Raw genomic sequence first — 27,627 nt, forward strand, 5'->3', positions numbered from 1 at the left:
AATCAAGTCACGTCTGATGTCGCTAAAATTTGTTCTTTATTTTGCCCAGTTAAACATTCTTGGGGGTAATTTACAACATAGCTTGCAGCAGTTTCCTCAATTTGAAAGCATAAATGAAGGCTTTCATTGTATATTGACATATTTTTCTTGTTAAGCAATGTTTAAAGTACTGATACAAAGTGCTGTAATAGTGGGTTAGACTGCAAGTGCAAGTTTGGTACATTGTAGTCAATAATGCATTAGTGTGGGAAAATGAAGAGGAGAATTGATGTGTTTGGGGTTTTCTTTAACATGGGTGGAGAAGGGAAAAAAGTCTTCAAGCATGCACAGGTAAATTTAGACCTATTTTCCTAGTTAATGTAATTTTAGGGTATGTGTTAGTGATATGAAGACAGTATATATTTGGGCCTCTAGTTTCATCATCATTTCAACACATATTTCTCTCCTGCTAATCCTCTGGCACTGTGGCTTTGGGGGGAGCAGGTACATGGTGGTGAGATGGGGAGCCCACTGAGCACTGCCCTCTGTGCAGACAGTGGCTGGAGCTGAAGCTTGTTTTTGTCAGCAGGTACAGAGAACTGGCTGCCCATCACATTCTCTTGGTGCTTAACACAGAGCTAAAACCAATGGGATGTCAGCTCCTCTGTCTATGTACCGTTTCTCTTTTAATAATTTGAAATCTTGAAATACATTAGGTAAAAGAAGGTTAAAAGTACTAGTTCTAATATAGATATTCAGGCCTAAGCCTCAAAACCCAAAAATGTGCAGGCTTCACATATTATATAGCAGAAGTGAGTGTCCAAATGCTTTTTCTGTTCCAGCTGGAGGAATTTAGTACAATGTTGGGGTAACTTGCATTGTTGATATTTTGGTAGCAGTGTCATTTAGTGATGAGTTCAGAAGACTGCGGTACAGATATTTGTGTAATATAGATACTTGATGCTAAATAAGCAATCAGAATTCTAGACCTTTGCAGCCCTGCTTTAGTTCCTTTCCTGGAGCAGTCTGTGAGCTCCAAAGGTTCACTAACATTCAGAGTAGCTGCACAGCTGCTTTCTAAAGCCCTGGTGCTTGGGCAGTTCTTGGGAACTCCATTGGAATGAGGCTGCAGCAGCACTAGGGAGCATTGGCAGGTGATCTGAGTCACAGCCTAATGCCCACCTGACCTGTACTGAGTCTGTGGCAGACAGTGGGGACAGTAACTCCTCTCAGTAATGATCAGTGTGGTTCTTTTCTGCTTCAGGATAAGTGGAATGCCTTCAGGATCTGCTGCTTGTCAGGGAGAACGATTCTGTGTCATCTTGTAAAGCAACACTGGCTAGTGAAAAAACCCCAAAGTGATACTCAAGTGAAAGGAAAAATGAACCTCTAATTTTAGCATCTTGGGTGTTTTTTAGCATAGCTTGCCAAATTAAAAAAGAAAAATATACCATTTTATGACTTTTATTTTAGAAAGAATTTTTGTATTTTTGCCAGTCACTGCTGTGCTAAAAGCCAAAGTGAATATTATTTGTACTCACTGCTCAGAAAATACCATAGGCCTGTTTCTGTGGAGTGATGAGAATTACATTGACTTTGCCACCACAGGATTCCTTCTAATATCCTGTCAACATTCTTGTGCCCTGCATTTACTGCTGTGCTCAAATCCCATCTCTCCATAACGTTTAAAAGGAATAATGAAAGAACATCTTTGCCAATACCAAACTTCTCCATTGTTTCATTTGTGCATTGAACTGCTGTTGATTACTTTGCAAGCTCCCTCTACCTGGAACACTACCTGGGTGAGAATTTTTCCTGTGCAAATTTAGATGAAGAAAGCTTTTTGATGATCAATGAAGTACTGTGTATGTAAAGTGGTTAATTAAATTTCTTTCCTTCCTCCATCAAATTCTGCAAGTTAAAAATCCCATTCTGAGGTTCTCCACTCACTCAAAACCCCACTGCCTTGACAGCCACCTTTGACTTCATTTTCTTCTTGATAAAATCTATCATGACACGCAAGAGTGCCTTGCTCATATGAGATGAATGATGGTCCTTCGTGCTTACTACAATAACATGAGATTAACATAGATCAAAGATTTCCTAGAGTTATTAAGAGTAGGCAGTCTCCACTTATTAATATATCTGGACTTTTTTCTCTTTTGCTGGTTAACATATCAAGCTAATAAATAGCAATGAGTCATTCTGCTTTTTTTCCTTTAGAGTGCTAATAAAAGTATATGAGTTGACAGTTTTATAATGGTGAAGAGATAAAAAATATTCTTGGTAAAAAGATGCTCAGTGTGAGTACTTGTATGCATTTCTGTTCACATGGTCATATATCTAACACCTGTGTGATCCCTCAGGCAATTCAGTCAGTCATTTTTTCTGCCAATTTGCTTGCTTCATTTTGATCTATGTTTGCTATCATTTGTCAACTGACACCTTTAGCATGTTTTCACATCAGTTGTTTTGAGAACATGAATGCTGATAATTACATCAGTGCTGCCCCATTGCAGAAGTATAGACTAGACAGTCACCTGGGACTGGTTTTTTATAAGTTATTTAACAGTTATTAATTTCTGATTTTCATGTGTTGCAAAATTGCTGGTTGCTTATCCTTTGCAGGTTTGTAGCAGGAACTACAGCTCCTCTATTAAGTGCATGTAAACAATGGCTTCAGTATTGGAGCTTTTGGTTGGGTTTTTCCCCCAGATGTTTGTCTCTTGCCTCCCCTCAGATAGATGTCAAAGACCTAAAGAACAGTCTCAGGTTTCCAGTGCCTCAGTTTTTCTCAAATTCCGTAGTTTAAAGCAGAATTCCCCAGAGTTTGTGCATGCACATGACCGCCATCTCTGCATTTCTAAATTTCCATTAAAAAGTCTTTTTCATGACTTACTTGGATTCCCTAAGGGCCTCATGCAAATATTATTAATAGGTGTCAGGTATTCCTTGTAATTTCTGGTTTTTTCTCATTACCATGGTACTTCCATCATGCAGTTGCAGGTGCTGGTTGTTCTTCCTTTTCATGAGGGCAGTCTTCAGCAGTCTCCAGCTAGCATTCACTTTTAAAAATGAGTGTAGGTGAGATCTAGACCGAAACTGTGGTTCCCATTCATATATGGCTTTGCACAAACAAGATATCCCAGAAGACTCCTTGCCAAAGTTCATTTTCATTTTAGCCAACTGATTCATATGGTTTTCTTCCTTAAACCTCATGCCTTGAAAAGTGTTCAGTGCAAGGAGTAACTTGCCTTTCTCTGTATATGGGACTAAACATTTCACCAAACTGTTGTCTTTTTATTTAGACAAAGATCTAAAGACATCATGAAATAAGCCAGAAACTCATTGAAACAGAATTACATCACTGCAACAGAAACACATTTTGTATCTAAGCAGTAGGTGAAGCTCCTTAACGCAAGTTTTAAATAAAACAAGAATTGTTAAACAGTGCTACTGCTTTAAAAGAGACTTGCCCCAAAGGGCTTATTACCACAATTTTCCAAGTCTTTAATTTATTATGTGCTCGAAGTTTTACTGCCTTTCCCAGATTTTTAGTTATCTCAGCCCCACTCTTGAGTGCTGAAAGGTCAAGAGGTGTGCTGCAAAGGCTGTGAGTGGAGAGGCACATCAATGCTGAAATGTTTAGACTATTTGAAATCAAGGAATACAATATAAAGCTCTTTACTTCTGAAGTGCTTGTGCGTATTTTGAAATCCAGCATAAACCCTCTTTAAACATTATGATGCAAAATTAGCATTTACCGTTGCATCTGTGCATTTCTTCATAAGCGTCTAGAACAGGATTTACTGGGATTTCAGTATGACTCCATCAGGTTTTCAGACTGAAATCTAAATGTGTGGGTTGTGGGGTTATGTTTTTAAATTTTTTTTATTTAGGTTTTTTTACTGAAATTTTGGCTTTTTAGTGTGTCTTCCTCAAGAAAACAAAATGATAAGGCATGCAAACTGCTGTCTGCAAACATCTAGATGTTCATGTGTTATAGGGGCCACACAATTCCATTGCCTAAAAATACAAATAAATATATATAAAAATAAATTTATGTAGCACCTTTTATCCCCAAGGATTTCAAAGTATTTTAGAAAACTCTTAACATATGTTAAATCACCTAGCATACAACTAGGGTATTAGCCACTGTGGTACAGGGAAGAGTAAAAAGAAGGAAAATGATTTATAAAAATATAGGTATAAAAGGTGATAAGGATCCAGGTCAAATGCCACTAAAGTCTTCCCATCGATTTTGATGGGTGTACACAAAAAAAAAAAAAAATCAGGATATGTCACCATTTTATATGGTGGATTGAAAAAGAAAAGCATTTTCCACTTTTCTTCCCCCAAAAATCTGTAGTTTTACAGGATTATTGGTGCACTGCTGATGATTTCAGATCCTAAGGAGACTTTAAAATCACCTCTGTTTAACTTCAGTTGTTTGTACCTAAATTTGCCCTGTCTGGAGCTGGCAGCAGATAGGGAAGGGATGATCACGCCATGGTAACACCAGTGGCGTTAACTCTGTTCTAGAAAAGAGTCTCCTTTATCAAGAACAGATGCTCTTGGTGAAGACCTCTGATAATATCTAATGCATTATCATTATTAAAAATATATTTCACTTGTTTTGTTGTAATAATCACTTCTAGGAAGAGAGATGAAAAATACTCTTCTGAAAGTCCAGTGGATTTAGCTCAGCTTTGAGAAACTGGGTATCCAGTAGCAGTAGCCAGCCCAGGCATGTTTTTAACTCCTGGGAAACATCTGTGTGAAAGAGGTTTTTAATTTCTGGTGTAATGGTTTTAGTTAAGAAACCTCATTTTTTTGGCAGTTGCATGAATGATTTTAATTTTTATAATTAAAATACTTTGATTAATTTGTTTCATTTCAGTGAAAATGTCAACAACATTGATTATATTTAGATATTTTTCAGTCTAAATTAAGTTGTAAATATTTTTGTAAATGAATTCATCTGTTGTTTAGAGAACATACAAGTGTAAAAGAAAGCAGATTTGTAAGTAAGATTTGTTTCTTACCCTATTGACCATCCTGCTAATATTCACCATCCCTTTGTAGCACAAGTTACAACGTGTTTAATACCTTAAGTCTGAAAACTGTGTTGGCATTCTTACAGGGCCCTTTTGAATATGTCTGTGGTTTGGGAATGTTTCCACACCCAACATGTCTTCCTCAAAATATCCCAAAAGTAGTTTTAAATCATGATTAGTCTTTATCTAAGATTAATGTTCAGCAGAGTGGGATGGAAGTGGAATAATTACTTAATGTCATTATATATAATGTAAACCCAACTAGAACCTAAAGGTGTGATTCTTTTTTTTTCTACATTATTCTCCTTACAAAGGCAAAGAGAAGGTGGGAATAAGGCAGCCATTGCTGTGGAAAATAATTTTTTTAAATATCCATGATTATGCTGTATCTGTTTCGTTGATTTCATGCAAACTAATGGTTTCTGCATGTTTTTAGAGAAGCTGGTTGGGTGTCATAAGAAATTAATATGCTTTGGAAGATGTCCAAAACTTTGATAATGCCCTTTTATTTTAATACTAGTTATTACATATTCAGTAGATAAAATAGGTGACAGCTGAGTGTTGATTAGAGTAGGATAAATCAGAGCAAATATTAATATGGCTTGCTTGTGTTCTGCATGGGCAAAATTTCAAGTCAATGATGAAATATTGTTCATCAGTGGATTGATTTGGCCATAAAGCAGTTGTATATTGATGCAATCGAAGCATTAAATTTGAACATTGTCATCTCTGTGTGTCTGAGACCTGAAAGCCACATTGCACATCATGAATTCCCAGTATTGATGGTAATCAGAGAAGAGGAGTTTTAATGGAGATATCCACCCTCTACAGAATGGAAAGGGTAAAAGTTCTCTAATGAATATGATGCAAGGTGATCAAAGCAGATCATCAGAGTATGCAGGAGCTCCTGTGCCAGTCATATCTCCACTAATGGCCCTTGCTGTCTGCCTGTCCCTGAACTGAGAGAGAGGGAGGGGAAAAGCAGCTCAGAGGACAAAGTAACACGGTGGGGAGATCGTTGTCCCAGACCCATCCATGATATTTGGGTCCCTGAATCTGAAATGGTAAGTCAGTGTGTTAAACATTAATTTTAGATGTATTACTGTTCCTGAGCTGGAAGCTGTAGTTCAGGAGACTCTGAGGTCCAGGTTTAATTCTCCAGGAAGTACTATTTGGATATTTATATTGGCATGAGCCATTAACTGACTCAGAAACAAAAGCTTTGTCAGTTGTAAACAGCTGATCTTTTCCTCTTAAAAGTGGGTTTTTATCAGGTGGTCTCTCGTGACAAAGGAGTTGTACTAAGATTGGAGAACTTATTCTTTATTTCATAATAAAAGGACGTTTGAGTCTAGACACAAGGGAAAATATCTACTTTTTGCCTCTTTAGCACCTCTCAAATCTATGGGATTATTTTTATTAATTCTCTGAAGACTGAAAAGTCTTTGAATTATCAGTGGCACATGTAGTCACATAGAGAAATGTGAGGGAAGATGGAATTTTTTTTGTTTTGACTGGCACTTGCAAGACATCAGCTAAGTGAAATGCAGTATGTAATGCAGTAGGTCGCTGTGAACAATTTCCTCCTCCTTTTTTTTGTGTTCATATTTTATTTACTATAGCTTGCTCTCAGTGCTCCAAATAATCTTAAAATAAATCTGATCCTATTTGATAAGACCAACAGTTTCTTCCCATCTTCTCTCTCCAAATCCAATCAAATTCCTTATCAGCCTAAAAATAATCAGAGCAAGTCTCTTGAGAATTCTCCACAGCCATTACCTGACTTTGCCCAGAATATTTCCTCATCTCTTAGGGAGAAGGGAGTGCCAAAAAAAATGCCAATAGTCTGGCTTCAAAGAAAGAGATCTCACTCACTGACTGGCATTGGTTCTCCTGGAGGCTTCTTCTGTGAGCAGCTGCAGCAGTTTGCTGCTGTGGTCATACTAAAAAGAGAGGAAGGGCATCTATACAGGTAATTTCTCAAACATTTTGGTAATACACAGGAAAAACCACATTTTAAAAGGGGCTTAAAAACCAGCAGTAAATAGAAATTTCCATTGCAAAGCTTTGCAGTGGTTTAGGGAACTGCCACTTAGGCAAATTGCACACTGGTTACATTTTTCAAATGGACTCATTATAGATACAAAACATGGAATTGTCATTGCCATGTTTTCTAGTGTAAATGAAATGATCATTCAGCAGAAAACAAAACCAAGCAAAAGCAGGTGGTGTGGTGTCCATTGCTAGGGAAAAATTCTGAAACATGGCCCAGCAACTTCAATAAGCAGAAAAGTTGTGTGGTATCTTAAGCCAGCAATGCTCTATTGCATGGTTAAACATCCCAAACAAAGTCAGAACAATTAAAGAATGAAAAACTGAGTTTAAGTGTATTTTTTCAACATCTATGCACATTATAGTAACATACAGAACTTCATCTCTAATGGGGGTGATAATGTATGGTGATGAATGGATATCCAAGTGTCTGAAATGAAATGGGATGACTGCTCCTTTCTGTAGTCACAACCATAAGGGAAAGGGAGACTTACTCGGGGCCATCTAGTGAGTTCCTGGGCATGCCAAGGAGAAGCATCACTCTCTTGGGAATCTCAGTCCCTCTGTCTGCTGGGGCTCGCTGCCCACCTTGTATGCAGAGATGCTCCATCCTCCTCCAGGTCAGCTCTTTGATTCATGAGCTCTGACCACTCTAATTGAGTGGTGCTGTAGATGTAGGATGTGAATTCCTGCATTTTTACCTTTATAAAATATAACTCAGTGAAAGAGATTAACTGAATGGGAAAGCTGCCACTGTACTCGTGAAAGCTTGTTTCCTCTTTTGGGCTCAGCGAAAACAACAGCAAGGGCCAAGTCATTTGATCACAATTATGTGTAGTAATTTCTCTGAAGTTATTTTCTCATTGTGCTTCAGAAAAATAAACAATAGAACAGGGGTAAAGGGGACAATTTACAGCTGTTTTTAGTAATTCATTTTGGCATTGATATGTGACAAAATCTCCATTTGAGCTCAGAGGTTGAAAGCTATTTCACAGCAAAAGGAAGTGACTTGTTTGCACTGGTTTTTTAATACAGAACCCTTAAAGCAGCAGAAACTCCGTCAGTCAAACTGCATGAAATAAATACAAATATTTGGGAAATGCAGTTTGTGAATGAGTCTGTATGAGGACAGAAATGAAACCCGTAGTATTTGGGTGGAGATTGCTCCTTAGGCTGCAAACTGCCTTCAGGTCCATACCCTCTCTCATCTGCAAGTGCAAAGGAGTCTGTGCACAGGGGAGGAGAGAAATGTGGCTCTTTATGATGAGTGAATTGAGAGCTTGAGTACACATAAGCACTGTTCTATTAGCACAGCCCAAGACCAAAGGTATTGCAAATTAATTGAGCAAAAGAATTCATGTACAGTAGGCATGTCTGTTCTTACATGAATCAAAAGGAGAAATTGGGCAGAGCTCCTTTTAGGAAGAAAAGAAAAACAAATGTTAGTTATTGTATTGAGAGGATGTTTTTATGAGAAAAGGGGATGCTGCTTCATTAATAACTGACATGTCACACCAATTCTGGTAGGTCTGATAGATTAAACATGAACCTCTCATTATTCAAGCAGCTGAAATGTATTGGCTGCTTTACCCACCTAATATTTATTCCTTGCACAGTATAACTACAAAATTGACATCTTCTTTTAAAATTATTTGGCTGTAATAAATATAAAACTTTCACCGCTGATGTAAAGCATTGCTAGCTGGCATCATTTCCTATCCCTTTTTAATTATTCTTGACACTGTGGAGAAACATCTAATATAAATCTGTAATGTGCTCTGATGACAAACTACACGGTTGGAAGACCATGTAATCTCTCCACAATTAATTAAAGTGCACAGAGCTGCTTTTTTTTTCCCTTTTTTTCCCCCCTTATTTTCCACCCCCCCAGCAACCAGATGCCACTGACTGGCTCAAATAACGTTGCTGTCAACTGCAAAAAATTAAGATCCAAACCCTAAGAAAAGTACTTAAATAAAGAAACCAGATGCCAGGTTACTTTTCTGATATTATGGCATACATCTTGGTGGAGGGCACTATTGTTCAACATCTGTAGCTTTACATATTTAATTACTGACATAGCAAATCTGTTAGCAGTTTATTTCCACAAGTATCTGTCACTTCAGCAAATCCTTTATTGAAAACTGAACGATGCCAATCAGTGTGAATAGTTCACCAGCACGCCTGGAGCAATGAAATTAAGGAGGATTTGGCTGCTGTTTGTTCAATGGCCATTGCCTTTTGTTTTTGAATGGGTGTGAATCTGCTTCAGAAGAGCCTCAGCTCTGTGCTAGAAGCACTTAGCAGTGCTGTAAGGCTTGTGGACACATGGAGTCGATCAAATGCAAATTAATAACAATTTTTAGGCCACATAGTAATGTTCTTGTAACATTTATTGACTGTAATAATACTGTGGATGGAAGACAGGTTAATAAAAAAGTGTTTATTAAATATTATTGTAAGCAAATGACTTTTGGTGGTGAAGTCTATAGCCACAGGAAACTGCAGGTGCAGGTTAATTTGCAAGATAGCAGCAAAAGTTTGGAACTATTAATTAACATTACAAGAAAGAATTTTATAAACACAGTCATTTTTTGTTGACATAACAGTATGAATAAAATCACTTCAAAATTATTATTTAATGTGGCTTTTTTGATAGAAATGTTTGAAATGCATTAATGTGCTTTCTGCTGTTTCTGTAGCAATAGAATGAAAAGGGTGATATGCTGGTGTCTGGTTTTCCTACTCATCTGGCAGGTGTATTTTGATCAACAAACTAGAATGTTTTGGGGTCACAGTTACTTGGAAAACCTCCCCTATGCTTCATAACTTTTCGGTTAGGGTTGTTTTATTATTAAAAAGCTTTTCAAGCATCACGGAGTGAATGGTTGTGGTTGTTAGTGGGACATTTTGTGGGTGGAATGTGTAGCTTTTGTGGCAAGCAGGGACTCTCCCATCTCCAGCGCCGCTGTCCTGAGCTCTCCGCTCGTTCTTGGTGCGCTTTGGGACCGACTGTAGGGCGGATTCCCAACACCTGCAGCTCCATAGCTGTGGAGCTGTGTGACCCCACGGTCTCAGCTGAGGTGCTGAAGGCTTCAGGTGCACAGGAGAAGGTCTTTAGTTTTGTCCTGTTTTGGAGAGGTTTCTCTTTATGGTACAGTGTCAGTGTTCTCTGAACTCACAGCTCAGCTTTTGATCCACGTGTCACTTCAGGCCACCATTCACTCACTCCTCACAGGTGATATAAACCAGTAGGATTACAGCCCATTTCCTTGCTGTGTGGTGTATTTTCTTAAAGAAATAACTTCTATAATAGGCTAGAGACAGAGGGTTTTTTGGCTTTTTTTGCTACAACACAGTTGGCACAGCTAGAGCCTAAGCTACACTGCATGTTATGTATTTCTCTTGGAGAGGAAACTCCTTTTCAGTGAACTGTACTGACTCATCAGCTTTCTGATTCAACTTTCAGTGCTTCCACTGAAAAGTTTTTTAAAAATAGAGCAATCAAAACTACAGGGCAGTTCCTGTATGGGGAATGTGGATGCAGTGTGGTGGTGTAAATCCATATGAAACTGATACAAACAAGAAAATTTTCTGTGATGGTTTTTTTTTTTGCTGTGTTTTAGAAATACTTGGTGTTCTGTCAAGGGGTTTAATGTATTCACAATAATGAACATTTTTTTTAATCATCTTATTTTGATTTATATACATCATAATCATGTAATTTACACTTATAGTTGAGGAATTTGAAACTGTGTTACAAACTATGGATCAAATGTCACTATCAAGTACCTTCAAGAAATCCCATTAGTTTCACCCATTTTTGTGGGCTGTAACTGAGAGCATGTAGAGATCCAGATGAATGTGTTCACATGCAGGACAGTCCTTGCAACCATTTATGGACTGGACACAGCAAAGTGCAGAGCAGACAGAGGGGACTTCTCCCTGCAGAAATTAGGAATAGACCATAAAGCTTGTGCATTAAAAACATTCCAGTTTGGGCAAAATCAACATTCTATGGGCACAGTAATTGCCAGGGGATTTTTGTGACCGCAAATGGTTAGGAACTTGGTTTTACATCTCATCTGACCAATAGTTTGTGATGTGCTGTGGTTTGTGCTTTTCTGTAACAACATGTTTCTTGGATCGTTTAAAGAATTTGGCTTGCAACACCTCTGAGGCACGGGTTAGCTCGCAGTAATGCATACTTTGATGTGTCTTATTGTTAAATTATATAGTGCCTACAATATTTCATTTTATTTAATACAAATCATTTTTATTTACTTAAAAGGAGCAAGCTGTCTTATTATATGTGTTTGGCTTAGAAACAAAGGAATTATATTCTTTTAAGAGGTGTTTTACGTTTTATGGTTACTGAGAGAATAAATGGCCTTTTAATAGGCATTTATATAAGTGGGATCCATGTCTCCACTCTATTATATATTTTCAAATAATTAAAAGTGCTATACAAATGCTATATGATAGCCTTCAAAAAAAAAAAAGAAGGAAAACCCATGTGGTTTATGATATCAGGAAAATAATCCTGTTTCTTGGGGAAGGGGGAGGCAGAAAGGTTTATTAGGGTTATTTAATTTCTACTGATGCTACAAACATGCATGGGATGGGGATGTGGGAGTTCAAATGTGGAGGCTGCCTGTGCTGCTCCCCATGGTGACCTGTTCTTCATTGAGACGCTCAATTGACACAGACGCCAGTGCATTTATTACTGAGTCTACTGTAAATGAGGCTCTCAGTCTTGCCAGGGATGGATGTTTTAGATGTTTTTCCTGTGTTCACCACTATCACACATCACGTTTCGAGGACGGGGGGAAAAGGAACTTTTAAAACAATAATATCAAACAACTTGGGGAAAAATGTTAAATATTACCATATGAAGAACTGATTAAATTTGTATGGGTTTCTTTCAGTAAAAATTGATATGTGATGAAACACAGTGCAGCTGGATAACTTGTTTTGGCTAACGTTCCAGTGTTCTCTGATCTCTTACCCAGCTCTATATAAAAAAGAAACCATATCAGCATCCTTGTTCCTGTTGTACAGGCTCTGACATAAATGCCCCCTTTTGGTTTGCCCCATACCATCTGGACTGTAAAAAACCTAACACGAGTTTACCAGCGAGGTAGTTTATCTACATATCTTCATATTCAGATCTACTCTCAAATATGATTTTTTCACTCTACTCATTACAGTTTTCCTGTATTTAATCTGTAGAAACTACTGTACATTGCTGTTCCAAATGATCAGTGCTGGAGAACCAAGGAGCAGATGCTGCTCATGTTTCCTTTTCAGTGTAGCCAGAGAAAAGTTTGTTCTGAGAACCAAAGACTAGGTTTCATATTCAGACATTGTCTTGTTCAGTCCCTCAGGCTTCGTGAGGTCTTATACACAGTCATTAATTACTGAAAATGCCACAGTCTTTAGGTACCTCTTCCTGTTTCATTGCAGTACAATTTTTTTACTTGTTTGTGCATGTACTGGGTTTGTGATTGTGGTATTTTCTGTGTGTTGAAGAAATTCAGGGACATTTCTTCCATGAGGATAATGTGTTCAAAAAGTCAGATAATTTTTGAACAGGCATTAAAGCTCTGTAAAAGTAATAAACTTCTGCTTGTCAATATCAGAGGTTATTTTAAAATTCATATTCCTTATGAATATTCCTCAGCACCTGAAATGCAGGATCGTGAGTTTAGGCTAGTTTGCTTACTTTAAATTCCTTTATTCAGCCAAATGTCCTTATATTGCAGGCTTTTTGGCTGGCACAGGAAGATCAGACTTCCTGCTCATTGATGTAAATAGAATTTTTCTTTTATTTTGGGAGTGGCAGGGGGTTGCTACAAAGTTTAATTTTCCATTTTGTTAACTAAGAACATATGCCAAGGGTCTTGGACTCTCTGAAGTACTGACTGACATAAAATATAATGGCAATCCAGCATGGGCTGGGGCTGAAAAATTTTGGATTTTGTCCCACTAGATACTGGAAGACTGCAGATTTTTTTAACCGGGATAGATAGCATGGGTAATTTGCTCTTCACTTTGGCACACTCCGTTTAATTGCAGCTACAGCAGAGCAAAACCATCTGCTGAAGTGATCAAGGTCGTGGGTTTTGAGCGATGAACATTAGAGAAAGCCACGGACGCAGTTCTTGTTGTCGTTCCCTGTGGCGGAGCCCCACGGAGAGAGGCCCGTGCGTGGTCTGGAGCGCTGTCGCTGGTGTTTGCTCAGTGCCAGCCGGGTGCTGCATCCCCTGCCAGCCCCGAGCTGCTGCAGCTGCCCCTGCTGCGCTGCTGCTGCCTGCCCTGCTTGTCTGCGCTGTTCCTCACTCCTCCGTGTTTTTCAAGGGTGTTTGGTGCAGCCCCGCGCTGGAAAATAGGAAAAAAAACGAAGGAAGGCTTCGTAACCAAGTTAGGAACATCTGGAGCTGCAAGGTTTTCCACACTTTGGAACAGCAAAGCTCTGTTTTAGCCATTTTAATCAGATTTTCTGCCTTTGATGCTATCACAGCGTTCTTTGCTTAGGAAAAGTTTGTGGCATCCTTGGGCTGTCCATGAGGACTGCAAAAGGAATGATTCCTCATTCCTGTGTTTGTCACTGCACATCACTCTCTGTTGGCTTTCAAACTGCTCTTTAATCTCAACGTAAACTTGCTCTGTAAACATCTCCACAGATTTCTTTTTTTCTGTATTCACAATGGAAAAAACTTCTCTGGAAAAAAAAAAAAATCTATAAGGCCCTCAACAGAGAATTAAATAAGAATGGGAGTTTATATCCCTGAAAGAATTATCTGGATTTAAAAGGAGATATCTGCAGTTCATATACTATTAACGCACTAATTCTAAAGCAAGCTTTCCATTTCTATTAATTCAGTTCTCAGTAAATGCTAATGAACTTTTATAATAAATTGGAAACATTTTCTGTTTTAAGTGAGGAAGGCTTATTATTATTTGTTGAATGGCAGGGCAGAAAAGATTGCAATGTACCTTTATCCCCAAAACACTAAGAGCAGAATTCTGGCATTTAATGATGTTCTCATTGTGTGTAGCCTTCCTGAACATGATTATTATAAAAGGATATTAAACCTCCATTTTTGGCATTGCAGTGCACAATTTTACTTGTGGATTGTGTATGCTCAGTGCTCCTACTGTGTAAACAAGAAATGTTACAGAACCAGCTTCTATTGTCCAAACGCCTAACCATGAGCAGGAAGGCTGATATTCTGAAAGGAGCAATCAGTAATTTCTACTTTTTGAAAAAAATTCTGATGTGGTTGTAGCCATTTTCTGTACACATAAAGAAAGATCATGGCTTTTTATGCCCTTTAAAACTTGCTTGTTTCATTTCTCTGTCCTACTACTGCTACCATAGCTCTCTTTCAGTTCACAGCAGTTAATCTTATATTTGTGTTGCCAACTTAACCTTCTAGGGTAAAGAGTATCTCAGCCATAAGATTATAGAAACAGCTGTAAAAATTCAGGTGAAAAATTTACCTAATTCAGCAATCCACTGTGAACTGTGCGTAGCCTTGAAAGCAAAAGCAATAGAGAGAGGATGCTTGAAGGCAAAAACTGTTTTCCCACATCTCAAATTTACTGGACATTTATTGTATTGGCATAACTAAGTGGGAGTTAAATCTGTTGAAATGCAGCAGAAATTTGTAAAAATAACTTAAAAATTCATGTACCATTCTGTGCCCATAATTCAGTTCAGATGTGTGTGTATTAATTCTGATTTCAGCATGGTGTGATGTATATGCTAAGTTATGACTGACAACCTAAAATTAGAATTTCAGTTTGTACCAAGAAAAACAAATTATTTAATAGATGTACAGAACTGAGGAAGCAATTATATGAGTTCTGTGATACCTTTGTTCACACAGAGGAATTCTACTCATTCTCTGTAGTAAGGTTTACTCTTTAGATTTATAGGTTAAATAATAGACTTTATGAAGTCAGTAGTTTTTGCAAGGCTCAGTTGCTTCTATCCATAAGAGCATTTTCAGATCTGTAAACTTCAGAACCAAAAAAAATCAGAAAATGTTCAATTTTTAGACTCTTCTATTATACCTTTTACATTTTTCCTTTAAATAATCAGTCCCTAAGTGTAACTCATTGGAAGGAGCTTATTTAAAAATGGTGTATATGTGGTCCTTGACTTCTGAGAGGTGGCTGCTGCCTGAGCTTTGTAGCTACTGCCTTGTTTTAGTTGTAAATACTGGTTCTGACATGATACAGAGACAGCAGAAATGGCCAAGAGAAGGTAGAATCAGCTAAAACAAAGGAAAACAAGTGCAAGGGAGCAGTAAAAAATTTTTTCTTGTATCAGTTCAAAGTCTTGTCCATCTGCTCTCAATTTACTGTCATGCAGACTTTGGATCTTTCACTGTTGGGCCACACAATGAATCAAATCCTGTTTCCTTATTTCCACCATTTTAAGTTATGTTCCTAGGAAATGGAACTCTGCAGTTTCTTGCCTCTCTTCATGACAGCTGGAGGAAAGGAATGAGGTGAAGAGAGGAAACTGGCAGTGTAAACCTTTCCCTTGGGACTTACCTGGGTCCCTCACTTTGGCTTGCAAAGTGCTGAGGTTTTCTGTGTCTTTGACAGCCTTTAGGTGAGGACTTCCTGTGGCCATTGCATTCTCTCTTTATTTGGATACAACCGTGAAGAATTTGTCTTATTTCTGCGAGATGCTATCCAATTTTAATGTTATTTCATAGAAATAAAGGTGAAAATGTTCTGTGGCCGAATAGGAAAAGAAAACCCAGATGTCTTGGTTCATGCATTACTTAGCTGTCCTCTTCCAATAAAGTCAAAATTACATGAAAACCTTGGAGTATCCCTTCTCAGATTTTATTTGAGTATTTCAATATGCCTGATTTCTTTATTTCACTGATGTTGAATTAAGGACATATATAGTTGGGAAAGAATTTTACATAAAGTTTGGGCTCAAAAAGACTCCAAGTTCATGGATCTGCTTAAAGGTTAACTGCTTTTCATAAGATGTGAGAGGAATTTGGTATGAAGTGACAGAAGTCTGGGTATTAGGCTTGTTCTGCAGATATGAAGCTGCAGTCACTGCTCTGTTGTGCTCTCCAAGTGTCTGTGCCTCAGGATTTGCAATTGCTGCAGCTTTAGAGTGCCCACACTTCATGTGCACTGACTAGGCAAAGTGCAACTAAAACTAAGACAGACTTTGGATACTTCTGGATGACAGAGCAAGGGAGGTTTTGACAGATGGTATCCAGGTCTGCTTGGAGTGCCTGCGTAAGATGTGTGATGCTTATGTTTGACTTCAGCCTATAATTGCCTTGTGAGGTCATTGTATGATAACTTTAGTTTAAAACTGTCAGTTTTAAAATACAGATAGCCTGATGGGCAAAATTGTGGACCACATCACCCCATTTGAAGCAAAATAAAGGCTGCAGAATAAGGAAAGTCTTTGAGCACTTGTATTATGTACTGCAGTGAAGTATCGGCTTTTGTGAAATTACCATTTTTTGGTGAATGTCTGTAGCAGACTTCCTTTCCCCAAAAAAGCACGTTGAGATGTTGTTGTCTCAACTCTCAGAAGAGCCTTCCAAATTAATTTTTAAAATCTAAGCAATTAATTTACTTAGTATGTTGCATTTATGTGAGCTATTAAATGTAAGTGCTTCACTTTCAAGGGGAACCTAAATCATTTGTACATTGTGGTGTAATCATTTTCCATCAGAATCAGAAGGGTTTCCAGCAAGGCTTTCTCCCACACAGTCAGTATGCAGCCCCTCTTCTTACACATCCTGGTGTGGGTTTTTCCATGAACACTTTTTGCTCTTTAGTTATTTGTTGTAATTATCAAGTTCATTTTTCTCTAATAGATGTGATTAAGTATATTTAGCACTGTGTAATGAGTTTTCTGCCTGGTTGCATTCTGGCTAATAAGGAATTCCTTAGAGTCTCTTCTGACAGCTGCTGTGGATCCCAGGTTTGTGCTGCCACAAGAGACCTCTTCCATGAATTGCTAACATTAGAGAAATTAACTCGGTTAGACTAACCATAAAATCTGGGCTGAAATTTGATTACTAATAGATCTTGTGCTCGCTTTCAGCAGCACCCGGTAATTGTGGTGTTCTCCTGCACAGAAAGACCCACAAAAAATCATCATAATTCAAAAATACTTTTGCATTCACACCTAGTGAGTATGTAAACTTCTTTGTGAAGGCTGTAATGATTTTTTTTTTAATGGTTGAAAATAATACTGCCAATAATTGTTCAGTATTCTTGTTACAGTAGCTTTTTTTTTTTTTTTTAGCTCTTATGATCCATCTGCTAACTTACCGGTCTATGGGTAATGGTTTTGTTATCCATACTACTTCCCATTATTATAGCAGCTCCCAAATTTGTGAGGCTGAAAATGATGGGAGCAATCTGTAGTTGGTGATGCAGCGCTGTGGCTGAGTTGCTTAGCAACACCAGCGGCTGCAGCCCCTGCGCCCGCTCTCCGGAAGGGGGATGCAGAGACAGGGAGATGGAATAAACACACCTCCAGCAGGGATGGTGGCTTCAGCAGGGAATGATGAAGGCTGCAAGTTATTTTTCTGCCAAGTGCCAGTGAGTGTCATCTCTAAGCAGGTCTTGTGAAAAAAGAAAAAAAAATGGAAAGTGGCCACTTGACTTTCTGAATTACTGGAAGAGAATGAAAATCCAGCAGTAAATGGGTTTTCTTGCTCACTGTGAGCCTGTGCTGCATTATGAGGTCTTTTCTACTGTGGTGCATAATCATTACAGAAAATGCGTAATCATAACCATGTGTCTTCTATTTATCACTACAATTGAGTACCAAATTCATGGAGAATAGGGATTGAAAATTAATGCCAAGTTACCTCTTAAATTCCCTGCTGGTATGTTAATTACATAAAGACTGTTCATAATAGGGTTAGTGGTAATGTAATAAATATGGATGGGTCTACAGTTTTAAATTCTTTTGAGATCTGAACAACTCTACATTTAGGATCACAGTATTAATTGCTAGGAACTATATTTCAATCGTCTTCTGGTTTCCAGTCAAATATTTTACAAAGACTTGTGTGATGACTGAAGTATCACAGTGTTCAGTGTTATTTTCAGTTCCATATATCCCACACCCTCGAGCCTTTGGAAATCATCTGTGCTTGAGGCCTCTCTGTATAGTGAGGTATCACTTTGCTGTGATATTTAGTACAAAATATCAGCCTCTAGGAAGCATAAAATGCGGAAGGAAGTAGGAAGTAAGTTGATGCAGATATACCCAAGTTTGTTAAGGGGCTCTTATCTGCAGTCACCAGCATCACACAGGATTTTTCCAGGCGCTGGTTATTGCTGCCAGTCAGTGCTGCTCTGCAATTAGTGTTGGAGCACCATGATAAGGTGGATATATAGGAACTAAAAACAGATAACATAAATGCAAACAAAGAAATTTCAGTCTTTTAACCTCCTTTGTACATGTTTATTTCTGAACTGACTCTTAAACAAGCAAACAAACGGGGTTGCTTTTTACAGTTCCTTTCGCGGAAAAATCTATCCAGAAATGTAAAGACCTAATTATTTAAGAGTTTGTGTTGTTTCACTTCCATATTTTGCAAATGGTGCTGCACTCATTATAAGCCTGGTCCTAAAATTCATCACAAGAAAGGCACTGCTTATCATAAAAGCAGAGGTTTTGATCTAAGTGGAAGTCTGTAGGCTCATTTTTAGAAGGTCAGATTGATAGACAATATCTCACAGTCTAGATAGTGACTCTATCAAACTAATTCTTAAACACATAGTAGTACAATGAATTATTCCTGTCTTGGAAGTATGGTTTATGACCTTTCTGCCCCAGGTATTATTGCTGATTATTATCTGAGAATGGGTAGTAGCATGCTTTTTGTTTCTTTGGGTTTTGTGGTTGATTTGAGGGTTTTTTATTTTAACTCAGTTTTGTTTTTTAAGCAAATCTATTTTATGAACCCCTTAATGCAGCAGATTTATGATAAAATAAATGTATCTTATGGCATGGTAATAAAGAAATGCCCTTCACCTTCCTTTTCTCCTAGAGGTTATTGTTTAAACTAGCATCTCATGTTGTACAGATTAATATTTCTATGGCCTTTTATTTTTCTTTTTTTTTAAACACCAATTTGCAGAAAAGTGTAAGGATTTTAGAATATTGTAATTTATTTTGCAAAGTCTACACTTGCTAATTGCCAGCTTTTCAAAAACAAAATGGTAGAATCCTTCATACAAGGCTGCATAAAAGATGGACCTATTTTGTATATAGAATATTGCCTGTCCTTTAGATCTATGTGTTTTGCTTATGGAATAAACCAAAGTAGGAGAGATAAACTAATATTTTGTATAAGCTCAGCCAGACAATACACATGATAAAGATGTTTCATCTTCTTATGTATGCAGAAAATATGAAAAATTGTAGTTTACACATATTTTCTCAATTCAAGTGTAAAATTGGGCCCCCAGATTGCCCTGGGCCACGGTGGTTGTGTTAAAGAAGCACTATTTACCTAGCAGCTGAGTGAAAAATGATCAGAATATTAGACTCATCTAGGCCACATTAAGAAGCCATTGCATTTCCCGACTATTTTATGCTATCTCAATATGAAAACAGAGCAATTTCAGCTCATATCAGGTTATGATCGGCAATTACAGTTGCATAATTCACCTAGTCGTCTCTTTTCAGGGCCTTTATTTTCCCTCTTGGTGACATTCCTGAGAAAGTGCCTGATAAAAATGTCATATATCATCCTGGCTTTAAAACTCGTAAGGGGGTAATCTGCTATGCCTTGCTGAGCCTATATTCATCACTAGATTTTTGACTTGGAGGGGTCATGACACTCATAATTTCCTTTTTGATATTGTCCTCACTAGATATGACAAGGGGCTGTAAAAGCTGCGTTGTAGGCTGTGGTTAAGAGCCGTTCCAGTGGGGCTCATCACCAGCAATAACAGTGCATTACTGGGGATTGTGCAGGACTTGGCCGTTTCCAAGATAATTAGATTTGATGTCAACATTTCTTTATCACCTGCATCCTTTTGTGCATCTGCATGTCAAGTTGTTATTTCCGGATTTATTAGCACCCTCAGAGCTACTATCTATCTGTCAGCCTGTGTGGTGTTTGTGTTGACAGTTGTAAAGTTAATTACTAGTACTAATGAGCATCGGGCTTTTGGTGGACATGGCATTTTGGGCATTTAAAACTGTAATTAGATTTTTTTTTCCTTTGTGTACAGCCACGGGAAAAATGCAGAAAAAGAAAAAGAAACTGAAACCGAGCACCCTGACCTCAAATCTCCATCTCCAATTTGACATTGTTTGCAGTGCCTCTAATTCAAAAATCTCGAACAGGCAGTTTGCTTTGTGCTGCATTTTCTTCTCATCATTAACTCCATGAATATTTGTTTTATCATGTCATCCAAACCCAGATCTTAAGAGAAAAAAAAGTTTTACTTTCAGATGACTTTATTAAAAACATGTCTAGATAGTGTGTGTATCAGCCTTTCCTTTTTCTATAGCAGTATTTGTATTTTAGCCTGCAGACAGTATAAGAATTGTGGTTAAAAAAAATTTGTAACAACATCAAAATTAGCCCATCTTCTGATCCTTCTTCTTTTAATATAATAATGTATTAAACCCAGTGAACACATAGACACTACTTGTTTATTACACAATTGTAAATCCAGAGTAATTTCAGTGAAGTGGGATTAACAGAAATGTAACAGAAAGAAGAATTTTGATACTTATTTGCCTTGCATACATGTTAAATTTCCTATCCCGTAAATCATATTACCAGCTCTTTTATGTGATGTTCCAAGTAACATATAAGTCATAGGATTTAGAATAATGGCACTTATATATGACATATACTTTATGTAAGTATATTGTTTATTCCGCTGCTGCAACTAAGAACCACTCCCTTGCTGCTGTTTCTATTTGCTTTCTATTTATCATTATCTGCCATTTTGTTAAACAACTACCCTTCCCAGACATAAATCATCTGTAAAAATACTCTGGCTCAGAGAAAATTTCACCCTGGCACTGAAATGATGAGATAACCATTTTCATCTCTTGTTGAAGCATTGAGATTTATTGGGCTTTGATGGGCTACAGACCAGACATCATTCTCTGCTAAACAGACTCCCACTTGCATTTATTCTTATTGCATTTAGCAATTCAAAATGGAGCTCCTGAAGTCCCTGCAGAGCCCCTTCCCAGCTTAGGTGGGGCACAGGACGTCAGTGTTATTACTTTATATTAGATAAGGAAGGGACACACACTGGAGCATGTGGTGATTCAGATGATTTTTTTATTTCCGTTTAGCGGTGATGACAGAATGTCATAGTGAAATGACTTCAAAAGTCATTTTTCCCTCTGCCCTGGTTCTGCAGCCTTGTCCCTCGAGGGCACTTCCATTGTACAGTTATATTAATTCTGCTAACTTTCAGACTTCATTGCTGACAATAGGCCTTTTGGCTTTCTCAGACTATTACATTAAATTTCCCATCAAACCATGTCAGCCTCTGAGGTCAGAGATTCCAGGAGAAGCTTTAGATATTTTGCCTTTTGACTTCATGGGCAGGTATTTCTAAATTGCTTTTAGCTTTGTTTTTCCAGTGTCAGAAATCATATTGAACCTATCTGGGAAGCCAGACACTGTGTGTTTGTCAGGTGAAGGACAAATGGTGCGAGGGGTGGGGAGGGTGTGCAGGGACAGCCAGACACGTGTTGGTGGGAGCCCTCCTGTCCTCGGCTCTGGCAGTGGCAGTGAGGGTCACGGACCCTCGGTCCAGCTGCATTTCTCAAGGCAGCGCTGCCTGACCATGCATTTCACGCACACACACCCTGGGTCATTTATCTTCCCAAAAAAAAAAAAAAAAAAAGCTTTCTTTTAATCTCAGTGTACTTTTAACACTGACTAGTTTCACTACTCTGTGAATTTTTGGCATTTTTGTAGGAAAATTTGGTGTAACAATCTTCAGTTCACAGCTGGGGAAACTGAGGCACGGAGAGATGAGCTGATATAGCAAGGTGACGAAGGGACAGGAACATTCCTTCACACAGTCCTTTCCACTGTCAGTGTCTGTAAACTGTTACCTTGAGGGTGTTTTGAAGAATTAAAGTACAGTGGACTTAAAGCAGCTTATTTTCATAAACCACAGTTCATGTAAGAATCACCAAAACCTTAGATAGTGCTGTATGACCATTAAGTAGTTTTTAGATTACTGAACAAGCTTTGCTGCTGCTGCATTTTTTTTCTCTACATTTATCAAGAATCTCAGCCTTCTTCAAATAATATATAAATTTGTTAGTTGATGCATTTTTTTTCCTCCTTGGAATGATTTTACTTTATGAGGGGAAAAAAAGGGTTTTATATCAGCACTTGTCAAATGAGATTTTAAATTTATCGCAGATAAACACGCAGTGTTGAACTGGAGAACACGTTATTTTAAAAAAGGTGTTACTGTGTGCAAAATACAATTAAGTAAAAAAAGCAACAGAATTATAGGGAAAAAACCCCAGGCTTTTATTGACAGAAAAACACATGAAAAAATTAAGAGCATGGATATCATATAGAATTTAGCAAAAATCAGTGTGTACAGATTTTTAGCCACTATTTTGAATTTATAATCATGGTTTCTATATTTAGAAAACAGGAATTCTGCAGCATATTCTTCCCCCAAAAGCCTATAATTTAATAAATCAAATTAACAGACTTTTCAGAGAAAAATATTTCACTCTGAAAGCAAACTCTGCTCTCCTTTTTTGGTGGTAATTTTAAAGCACCAAAATGAGAAGTGCCTGGATTCTTAGCTGAGGTTTCCATCCGTAGAGGGGATGTGTGTGCAGAATCAGAGGCAGGGCTGGAGAAAGATGAGCTGAGGAAGGCAGTGTCGATGTGTTACTCCCTGCTTGCAGCCATAAGGCCGGGGAGTCATTTGTGACACTCTGGGGACAATTTTGTCACCCTGACAGTAATGCTGTTATGCACCAACTTGACACACAGGAAGAATCCATAAAGACAGATAAGTAACTGTGAAAGTGGCTGGGGATCAGCCTGAGTGCTACCACTCACCTGCAGTGACAAATAGATAGTCATGAAGGATTGCAAATCCTGCCCAGCACAGAGAGATGTCAGTCCAAAGCCACAACGCTGCCTGCTTACAGGGGGGCTGGAGTGAAAATACACAGCAGGCACACAAGGGCCCCAGGCGTGAGCATGAGAAGGTTCACTTCAAACTGTGTTAGTTCTTCTTTGTAGTTTTTTTTCCTTAGGAATACTTGATCTTTCACAACTGGACAAAATTCTTATATTAATTTTGTTTGATTGGGCTAATTCCTGGAATTTTAATTGAAGTGGGTATATGTTAACGTTGGTGTAATGAAAATGAGATTTTGGCCATTGAGATTTTTGTGGGAGCCAATGGGTCTCTTTCCAGGTGTCATTTTTTTAGTAATTATTTTATACCAATAGAGGTCCCCATCTGCAAATCCAATGAAGACTTTGTGACTTAAGAAATACATTCTGCTTTTTAAAATACTGTACTTTAGCTTTTACAGTCAACCATAAGTGCTAAAAATCAGTGCTAAACTGCTGTTTGTTATATTCAAAACTGTGTTAACTCTTACTCCAAATGCATTTCTTTTTCTAAAAAAAAAAAAAAGTGATTTTTAGTTTAAAAACATTTTACAGAAAGCTAATGGTAGTTTTATTGCTTTTTTGGTTTGTTTGTTTAAGACAAAGGGATGTAATCTAACCTTCAAGACCACTTTGAATTCATTCACTCTTTTGTGACTACTGTTTAATTATTCCTGTTTGATAATTTGAAGTTTATTTCTCAGGAAAGAAGTGAGTTACAACCAAAGGCAGATGATCTGCTTGAGTTTCTATTTTGTTAACTTTATAATCTCTGCTTTTCTCCTTTTCTTCTCAGTCTAGCCACTGGCTTCCACTTTTAAGGGACTTCCCTTTGTAGGCAGTTTCTGAAGTAATTTTGATCCTTGGAAGAGGGACTGAAAAACCTGTCAACCATTCATTCCCTTACATCCCACATGCTCGGGATTATTTTTTTTTTCCATGTATTTTCTTTTTTTCTTCCGATCTGCAAGTTCCATGCATTTCCATTTTCTTTTTCATTCTTTCCCTCTTTGGCAATTTCCCATTTGGGCACTGACTGCCCGGATGGTTTGTGCAAGGTGTGGCTTGGTGTGTTTGGCTTCCTCCCCATATGTTCTCCTCCAATCACCCTTTCCTGGAGCTGCTCTGGCATTTTGTCCTCTTGATAATGCCCTCCCCTGGAGTCCCTGAAGAATAAGAGTTTGGGTTAGCTGGGGAATCAGTCCCAGTAATGACAAGTCACATAATGAACTTTTGTGCTGAAAGATGCACTGGTTGTCATTATCAGCACTTTCAAACTATTTAGCAAATACCTAGCTGGTTTCTCCATTGCTGTAACTTATTTGAAGCACAGATAAAGTAAACCTAATAAACTAAAATGGCAAAATCTGTTTTCTCCCTTGCCCCTGCCCTATCTCAAGTTCCTCCTCACAGAATGCTTTTTAGGCTTAAGTCAAAATATCTCTACCCTGCTGGATCTTATCCCTTACATTCCTGCTCTGTTTTATCCTTTGCTGTTTGTTTGGTTCTTTTCTATCCTTTGGCCCACCCCTTGTGGTACGGTACCTGTTCAGACAAGCCTTTCATGGCTTGCAGGTCTTCTCTTGTGCACTGCCAGCCTGGACAAGTGGTTTGTTTTCTTTACGTGCTCCCTTCTTGTCCAAGGCTGTAACAAGTGTTGCATTTGTTAAGAATTGTGTGTAGCCACTTTAGCCTAGTGTAAGGCTTTTTTCTGATTTATTTTCTAGTTGTTACAGAAGTCTGGAGTACCTAGAGAACAGTTTTACTGTAAGAAATATCTCAGGAGAAAAAAGGAGTTTATAAATTCAGATTAAACTGACGTTCATTTATCCCACAACTGTTGCTGAGATGGTGTCATCCTCCCTCTTCAGGCCCAGCCCAATCACCAGATAGACATTTTTGGCTTCTTTAAGACCATTTCTAATGTGTCTTCAGCTCCTATTTTTGAACAGGTAGAGTTTGTATTTCCATTGCAATCCTGAACAGTAAAGCCTTTTTAAAGAGATCAAGATTCATGTCCTATAAAATTTAGGAATTATTTAATAAAGATGTAGAAGATACTCTGAAAGTTTTGTGGGAAGAATTTGCACACCAGTATCTAACTACCCATTTTACCATATTTTTGCTGAGTCATGATCATTTGAGCTAATCAAAATTAAGGTCAAATACTTCTTCACCAAAAAGTGCAATTTTTACAAAGCTAAAGCTCCTCATGATTAATGTCACTGTTTTATTCAAACAAAATCCGTTTAATTTTTGAGTTTGATCTTAAGTTCAAGTTTTTGATTATTAAAAAAAAAAAAATTTGGGGCACTTGAAATCGCCTTCTAGAAGGGTAGATCAAACTCATATTTGGTTCATTTTGTTCAGCTTCTTGACAAAAATACTACATCTTTGATGTTTTTTTGACTTTATAAGATAAAGCTGTGCAATGGCCTGCAGGAGTTAAATGACTGCTGAATAAATTATGGCAGATGTCAACTTATCCCACCAGGGATGTCAGCTATAGTGTGAAGGTGAACGTCAGGCTCACCTGCCACAAGTCCCACCAAGCTGAACATCACCACAAAGAACACAGCCCAATGTTCTGATGACTAAAAACCAACTGTTACTGCTCAGTTATATGAATCACATTGAGTTTTGTAATTTGGAATTATTTGATAAAATAAATGCAATATAAAAAAAAGCAGCGGAAATTTCAAATTTTCCTCTGGCATGGAGATTTGCAGTTTCACTCAGCTTATGTGCAATATGCCATTGGCAAAGCAATTCCATTCTATAGTCAATTGCTCTTGTTGGTTGAACTGAATGCTAATGCAGGAGCTTTTAATCTCATTCAAAACATATTAGTCGGAACCCAGAGAGCAAGGGGATACTGCCAAAAGGTGTCTTGCATTGACAGCAAAACTTCTAACTTTGGAGTTCATCCCTCCTATTTCCATTCTCATCTTAGCTCTGATTTGGGTAAGGAAAATACAGTTGTTTCCTGTCACTGCCTAGGAATTCCTTAAAAAAAAGCTTGTTTCATGTTTTACTTCTCTTTTTGTAGTGCCTCTACCCAGAAGGTGCATAATTACTGCAGTGTTTATATTTTGGATAGTGTTAAAGCAGTAGTTGTGCTATAATACCTTATGGATCTGCAGAGGGTATTGGAAGACCTTTTTTTATACTGTATCCCATACACTTGTGAAAAAATTGAGTGTATTAATTCAATGGATTGCAAACATTGCTTAGCCAAGATCTTTTTATTACTGAAGTCTGGATCTCACAATGAATACCTCTTCAGACTGGACTGGAAATGAGTAGAATTGTGTCCTCATTTGTCATCAAGAGATTGAAAATGATAGGCTTAGATAACTTGAAATTCAGTATGTCTGGTGATTGCTACATCTCCCTTTGTTAACTGTGATTATTCTGTATTTCCTTGGTGATTGCAAGCAGACTACGTACACTTTTGTATTTTCTTCTTTAAAAAAAAGGTAAATCTTTTTAGAAGATCCATGCTAAACTCACAGGTCCAGTGCTTTGGCTGGTGCACATTCTTCAGGCACAGTGTAAGTTGAGTTGATGGGAAAACAGAACAATCCAGGAAAAACATCTCATCTTTGACTGACTTGATCCCAAGCAGGGCATGTTTACTGTGCTGACTGCCATGATACTATGTGAATTTATGTCATTTAATGTCACTTTCAAGGTTACTATAGAATCTAAATGCACCCTCCCTGGAAAGGCAATGTGTTAGTAGTTTTGTGGCAGGAGCCTTACAAGGCTTGATAGTTTTCCATAGCACTCCACATTTTTGCCTTTTATACACAAGGAGATAATACCCTGAGCCATTGTGCTCAGTCATCTGCTGCAAAGCTCAGTATCCAAATTCTTTACTGTCCATGCTAATCTAGGGTTCTTCCAGAATGGAGTAAGCATAAACTGGAATCGGGAGAATCTGGATTGTATTTGTTTCTACACTTGCTGATCCTTTGATACTTCAAGCTGCTTTATCAACCATCTTAAGCATTTTCTGAAAGACACCTCAAATCATATTTTTTTATTTGGGTGGGTCAATAATCATTGTCTAAAGAAGAGAAGCTAACAATGGGGTAACAAGTGACAAATGTAGCAGATTTTTTTTTTTTTTTTTTAAACTAGCAGATTTGATATGTTGGCTGTTATAGGCCTTTGTGGTTACTATAGACCTACAACAAGCTTACTATAGTTCCTGGCTAGTAAAGGAGTTATTTGTGAAATGCTTCTGCTAACAATGCCCATGTCCAAAGGCAGGGAATGGAAGGAAAGCTGGATTTGTGAAAGTTTGGTCAGAGAGACCTGTGATGGTTCCAAGCCAGAAGGACATTCCTGAAAATTCAGGAAAAGTG

General features: G+C 37.9%; 1 protein-coding gene across 2 annotated transcripts in view; it reads left to right on the top strand.

The window, feature by feature from the left end:
• The window catches only part of FTO (FTO alpha-ketoglutarate dependent dioxygenase), a 226,398-nt gene that overhangs the window by 161,666 nt on the left and 37,105 nt on the right, over window positions 1-27,627 (top strand). The window lies entirely within an intron of this gene.

The sequence above is a fragment of the Zonotrichia albicollis genome, chromosome 13 (assembly GCF_047830755.1).
Source record: "Zonotrichia albicollis isolate bZonAlb1 chromosome 13, bZonAlb1.hap1, whole genome shotgun sequence".
In the NCBI taxonomy this organism is placed as follows: Eukaryota; Metazoa; Chordata; class Aves; order Passeriformes; family Passerellidae; genus Zonotrichia; species Zonotrichia albicollis.